Source organism: Chiloscyllium punctatum, chromosome 25 (assembly GCF_047496795.1).
Source record: "Chiloscyllium punctatum isolate Juve2018m chromosome 25, sChiPun1.3, whole genome shotgun sequence".
Lineage (NCBI taxonomy): Eukaryota > Metazoa > Chordata > Chondrichthyes > Orectolobiformes > Hemiscylliidae > Chiloscyllium > Chiloscyllium punctatum.
This window is the reverse complement of record NC_092763.1, coordinates 65,605,806-65,611,805: the sequence shown is the minus strand read 5'-3', so window position 1 is coordinate 65,611,805 and position 6,000 is coordinate 65,605,806.

Here is a 6,000-nt window from a genome sequence, read left to right as displayed (position 1 = left end):
GGGATGGAGGTGATAGGTCAGAGAGGAGGGTGAGGGAAGGTAGCAAAGAGTACAATGGGTGAATGGGGGTGGGGATGAAGATGATAGGTCAGAGAGGAGGGTGGAGTGGATGGGTGTAAAGGAAGATAGGCAGGTAGGACAGGTCATGGGAATGGTGCTGATCTGGAAGGTTGGAACTGGGGTGAGGTGGGGGAAGGGGAAATGAGGAAACTGGTGAAGTCCACATTGATGCCCTGGGATTGAAGTGTTCCGAGGCGGAAGATGAGGCGTTCTTCCTCCAGGCGTCGGGTGGTGAGGGAGCGGCGGTGGAGGATGCCCAGGACCTGCATGTCCTCGACAGAGTGGGAGGGGGAGTTGAAATGTTGGGCCACAGGGCGGTGGGGTTGATTGGTGCGGGTGTCCCGGAGATGTTCCCTAAAGCATTCTGCTAGGAGGCGTCCAGTCTCTCCCATGTAGAGGAGACCGCATCAGGAGCAAGAGTTATTCTTTCAGCTCTATGAGTGGATGCTATTGAATCTGAATTGGAAAATGGTCCCAGCAATCTCATACATCTCGCATAGCTGAGCACAGAAGGATCAGAAAGTTCAGAAGATCATCATTATTGCATAGCCTGAATGCATTCATTACATCCTGAACTGCTTTGTTTGCTTTGGTCATTTAGAATCAAAACAGGACTCTCCAGAATGTAGAGGAAACAAATCTTAATTCTTCAAGTTCTATTTGAAGGCATACTGAACCAAAGGGTGCAGAAAATAAACAATAAATTGGTGTATGATGCTACCAGACCTGCTCAGTTTTTCCAGCAATTTCTGTTTTTGTTTTTGATTTCCAGCATCCACAGTTCTTTCAGTTTTTTTCACAAACAAGTCAAGGCCATGGTGGTGGTTGGGGGTGGGGATATGGGAACAAAGGTGAGAGAATGTAAGAAAAATGGAGAACAGTCGTCATGACGTCAGGCTGTGAAGTTGTAGAATTCATCGTTGAGTCCGAGAGGCTGTAAAGTGCTTATGTGGAACATGAGGTATTGTTCATCACACTTAGGTTGTGCTTTGTTGGAACATTGCAGCAGGCCCAGGAAGCGTGAGTGAAAGCTGATTTATTGAAGTGGCAAGCAACTGGAAGGTCAGGTCTTGCCAAAGGACAGGACGGATATGCTCTGTGAAGTGGTCACCTATGCTGCGTTTGGTCTTGCCAGTATAATGGAGACCCACACTGTGAGCAGCAGTTAGAGTAGACTGGAATGAAAGAAGTCGAGTGACATGCTGCGTCACCTGGAAAGCATATGTGAGGCCTTGGGCAATGAAGATTAGCTTAAAGGTGCAAAATGCAGTCTCCTTTACATTGACCCTTCCCTAGTTTTATTAAATGCATAAAAATATGATCAGAATAATTTTATGATAACGCTATTGTAAAGGTTGTGCATTCTCATTAGGAAGAAGGAGGATGATGAAACCGATAAGCAGAGGAGATGGTCATGTTATTAAACTGGTGATCTAAAGGCTCAGACTATGGCGTTGAGTATATGGATTCAATCATGGCAGCTGGTGAAATTTAAATTTAATTTGAAAATCAGGATTTGAAAGCTGATTTCTGTTTTGATGACCTTGAAACTGTCATCACTTATTGTTGAAAACCCACCTGACTCATTAATGTCCTTCACGGATGAAAATAAACAATGCTCTGACCTACATGTGACTCCAGGCCCAGACCAATGTGATTGACCCTTAATTACCCTCAAGAGCAATTGCGGATGAGTAACAAATTCTGAGCTTGCCATTAATACCCACATCCAATGAACACAAAAAAAATGGGAAGTTGGGAAGTTCTGCTCTGCTAGTGTAACTTTACCTTAAGTTATTGGGAATCCAATTTAAATGGAGAGTAATACTGGTCTTCCTAATCAGTCTTCTCACTTTTCAAATTATTAAAACTGCCATGGTGAATGTCCTGAAATTACTCTGCTGTCTGTATTAGTCTCCACTAAGTAATCACATACCTTTGAATCAATTTATAATCCTCATCCTAGTCCCTCCACAGTTTAACCTTCATCCTAAACTTGCAATCCTTCGAAACATTTACCCAGTCCACACACTCCGCCTCACTGAGACTACTGTCACCTTCTCCCCCATTTCCCATATGCCAGCATGACATTTTCCTGGTACTGTCTTCCTAGAACCCTCCATTTTTGTATAGAATATAATCCCTACAGTGTGGAAACAAGCCCTTCGGCCCAATATGTCCACACTGACCCTCTGAACAGTAACCCACCCAAACCCATTCCCCTACCCTATATTTTACTATGGGCAATTTAACATGGCCAATTCACTTAAGCTGCACACCTTTGGATTGTAAGAGGAAACTGGAACACCCAGAGGAAACCCAAGCAGACCATGTGCAAACTCCACACAGACAGTCACCCGAGCTGGAAACAAACCTGGGTCTCTGATGTTGTGAGGTAGCAGTGCTAACCACTGAGCCATTGTACTTGACTCATCCCCATCCTTGCTTTTAAAGACTTCTCAATCCTGTCTTTAGCTTCCCTGTGCCCCTACAAATTCTCTGTACTCCCTTTTCTCCACTTGTGTTCAATATTTGTTCTCAAGATCCCTGTAAGTCTAGAAGTAGACATACATCCGGCCACAATGCTGTGTCTCTTCTCCTGGCTTACAGGCAAAAGCTCAAGTATGAGACTCCCAAACGGATACAGGTCCAGTGCTGGTCAGAGGAGGCAGATGATCAACTCCGGTGCTGTCTGGAATCAGCTGATTGGGTCATGTTCAAACAGGCCGCAGGTACCTTAGACGATTACGCCACCACCGTCACAGACTTTACCAGCAAGTGTGTGGAGGACTGCATACCGAGGAAGTCAATCCGGGTGTTCCCCAACAGGAAACCCTGAATGAATCAGGACATACAGAATCTGCTAGAAACCAGGCGTGAGGCCTTCAGATCAGGAGACCCACTCAAATATAAGGAATCCAAGTATGACCTTCGCAGAGCCATTTAGACAGCCAAGGACCAATACCAATCCAAACAAGAGACCCAGACAGACACCCGGCGATTATGGCAAGGGCTGAATTACATCACAGGTTCTAAAAAGAGACAGTGCAAGATAGCAGATGATGACATATCGCTCCCAGATCATCTCAGCGCCATCTGTGCTCGCTTTGAGCAGAATTTCGGCGAAGAGGTAACACCTATTCTGACAAGTCCTGACGAATCTATCCCAACAGTCGCTGCATCAGAGGCCAGATCAGTTTTCCTTCATGTGAATCCTAGGAAAGTGATGGGACCAGATGGAGTACCAGACCGTGCACTCAGAGCGTGTACAGATCAACTGGCAGAGGTCTTCTCGGACATCTTCAACCTCTCCCTGCAGCAGGCCACTGTCCCTGCCTGTTTCAAGAGGGCCAACATCATCCCTGTGCCTAAGAAGGCTCATGCAGTATGTCTCAATGACGACCGCCCAGTGGCCCTAACTTCGGTGGTCATGAAGTGCTTTTTGAAAGGTTGGTCATGGCATTAATTAACTCCACCCTCCTCACTACTCTTCACCCACTCCAATTTGCCTATCGGACCAACAGATCCACATCAGATACCATATCACTTGCTCTTTACTCCTCCATAGAACGTCTTGACACCAAGAACAGCTACATAAGAATCCTACTTATTGACTACAATTCAGCCTTCAACACCATTATCCCCTCAAGACTGATTACTAAACTTAGTGATCTCGGACTAAGCCCCACTCTCTGCAACTGGATCCTCAGTTTCCTGACCCACAATCAGTGAAGACTGGGGACAATATTTCATCGTCACTAACACTCAACACTGGAGCCCACAGGGGTGCGTACTCAGCCCCTTACTGTAATCACTGGAGACCCATGACTGCATCAACAAATACCAGACTGATGCCATTTATGCAGATGCTGATGACACCACCATAGTCGGTCGAATCTCAGATGGCGACGAAACAGACTACAGACGGGAGGTGGAAGACCTGGAAAAATGATGCACTGAGAACAACCTAGCTCTCAATGCCAGCAAAACCAAGAAACTCATTATTAACTTTCGGTGGGATGTTACTCATGACCCCCCCTACACATTAACAGCAGAGAGGTGGAGACTGTCAAGCTCCTGGGAGTGGTTATTCACAACAAGCTTTCTTGGACTCTTCATGTAGACGCACTGGTTACAGAGGACTGACAACGTCTCTTCTTCTTCAGGCAGCTGAGGAAATTTAGCATGATGGTGAATACCCTCACCAATTTTTATAGATGCGCCATTGAGAGCATTCTGTCTGGATATGTCACTACCTGGTATGGCAACTGTACCATTCAAGATTGGAGATGATTACAAAGAGTGGTAAACTCGGCCCGGACAATCACAAAGGTCAACCTCCCATCTACCAGGCCCACTGTCAAGGAAAGGCCGTCACCATTTTCAAAGATCCATCCCACCCTGGTAATGCTTTTCTACAACCTCTACCTAAGGTACAGTAGCCTGAACACACACACACACCAGCCAATTTCAAAACAGTTTCTACCTGACTGTTGTTAGAATACTGAAGGGACTCACAAACTCTTAACATTCGCTGTACCTGTGTTTTTGTTTTTGCCGCTGTTTACCTATTATTTACTATCTATGTTACTTAACTCTGTGATCTGCCTGTATTGCTCGCAAGACAAAGCCTTGGTACACGGGACAATAAATTCAATTCAAGTATAAGTTAATGTTGTACAGGAAATTTGTGACTCACTTGTTGGTACCACAATACAATTTGCCAAGTGTTCAAACTTTTCTCTGCTCCAGCAATCAATAGTTTCACCAGATATCTATTCTGTTATGCTGGCTCTGGTTCTGACATCATTTAAGTCCATTTCAATTGGACTTAATTTACACCATCAGTATTGTACTACTGCCATCTAATGGTAACATCTGGAATACATATTCATTGATAAATGTTGATTATTTACAGGCCAGCAGAGGGACGTTTGGATGTAAGCTCAATCCCCCAAAAGCGATATTGGGTTAGCATCCTCCACTTTCCCATCTACCTCCAGGTTTCACAGGCTGGTTTGGATGCTGGCACCAAAACCACACGGAGCTGTTTGGTAGGTCATTTTAAAAAATCTATTAGGCAATCAGGTACTATCTTAACTAAGCAATCTGAATTTAGCAACCAGTTTACCTATTTCCCAAGCTGTAAGCCACTTGCCAGAATCAAACTGGGCACAATGCGAAGTGCTTCTTCAATTAATCTAATTTTAATCAGGGGAACTGAAAATCTCCAACCGAGGTCAATTGAGAGAGGCTGTTGCTCACAGCACTTCCCAGTGTGAGCTTTCACTGCTTGAGTGATTACTCCTAACTATCTGTAAGCCACTCTACCTGTCTTTTACTTCACTCGTGGCAATTCCAACTCCCAGCCTTCTCCCCACATCCACATGCCACTTCACGTTTCAGAGGATATGGATCAACTGGAAGGGAACATGATTTCCAAGCTTTGGAGATGTCGGCGTTGGACAAAGTTAAAAATCACACAAGACCAGGCTATAGTCAACAGATTTATTTGGCAGCACTAGCTTTTGGAGCACTGCTCCTTCGTCAGGTGGTTGCCTGATGAAGGAGCAGTGCTCAAAAAGCCAGTGCTTCCAAACACACCTGTTGGACTATAACCTGGTATTGTGTGATTTTCAACCATGGTTTCCAATACATGGTCACCAGACAGGTAATATCCCTTGACATGTCTGCACACTACTGCCTAAGGAGCTCAAGCTTTCACAGCAGTTTGCTACAGCCTTCTGAAACAAGACATCTTTTCCAGTGAGGTTAGTGGGCAATGGATTGGCAAAGTACCAATACAAGAAACACCCCTTGCCCCTCATCTCGCCCTGAGTCTCAGGAGGTGGTGTGCTCTTTTTAAGGAAAGAATGTTGTGAGTGTTTAAAATGGCTTGTTTGGATAAGGAGGGAAGGACAGTATTTGAGGAGAGTGAAT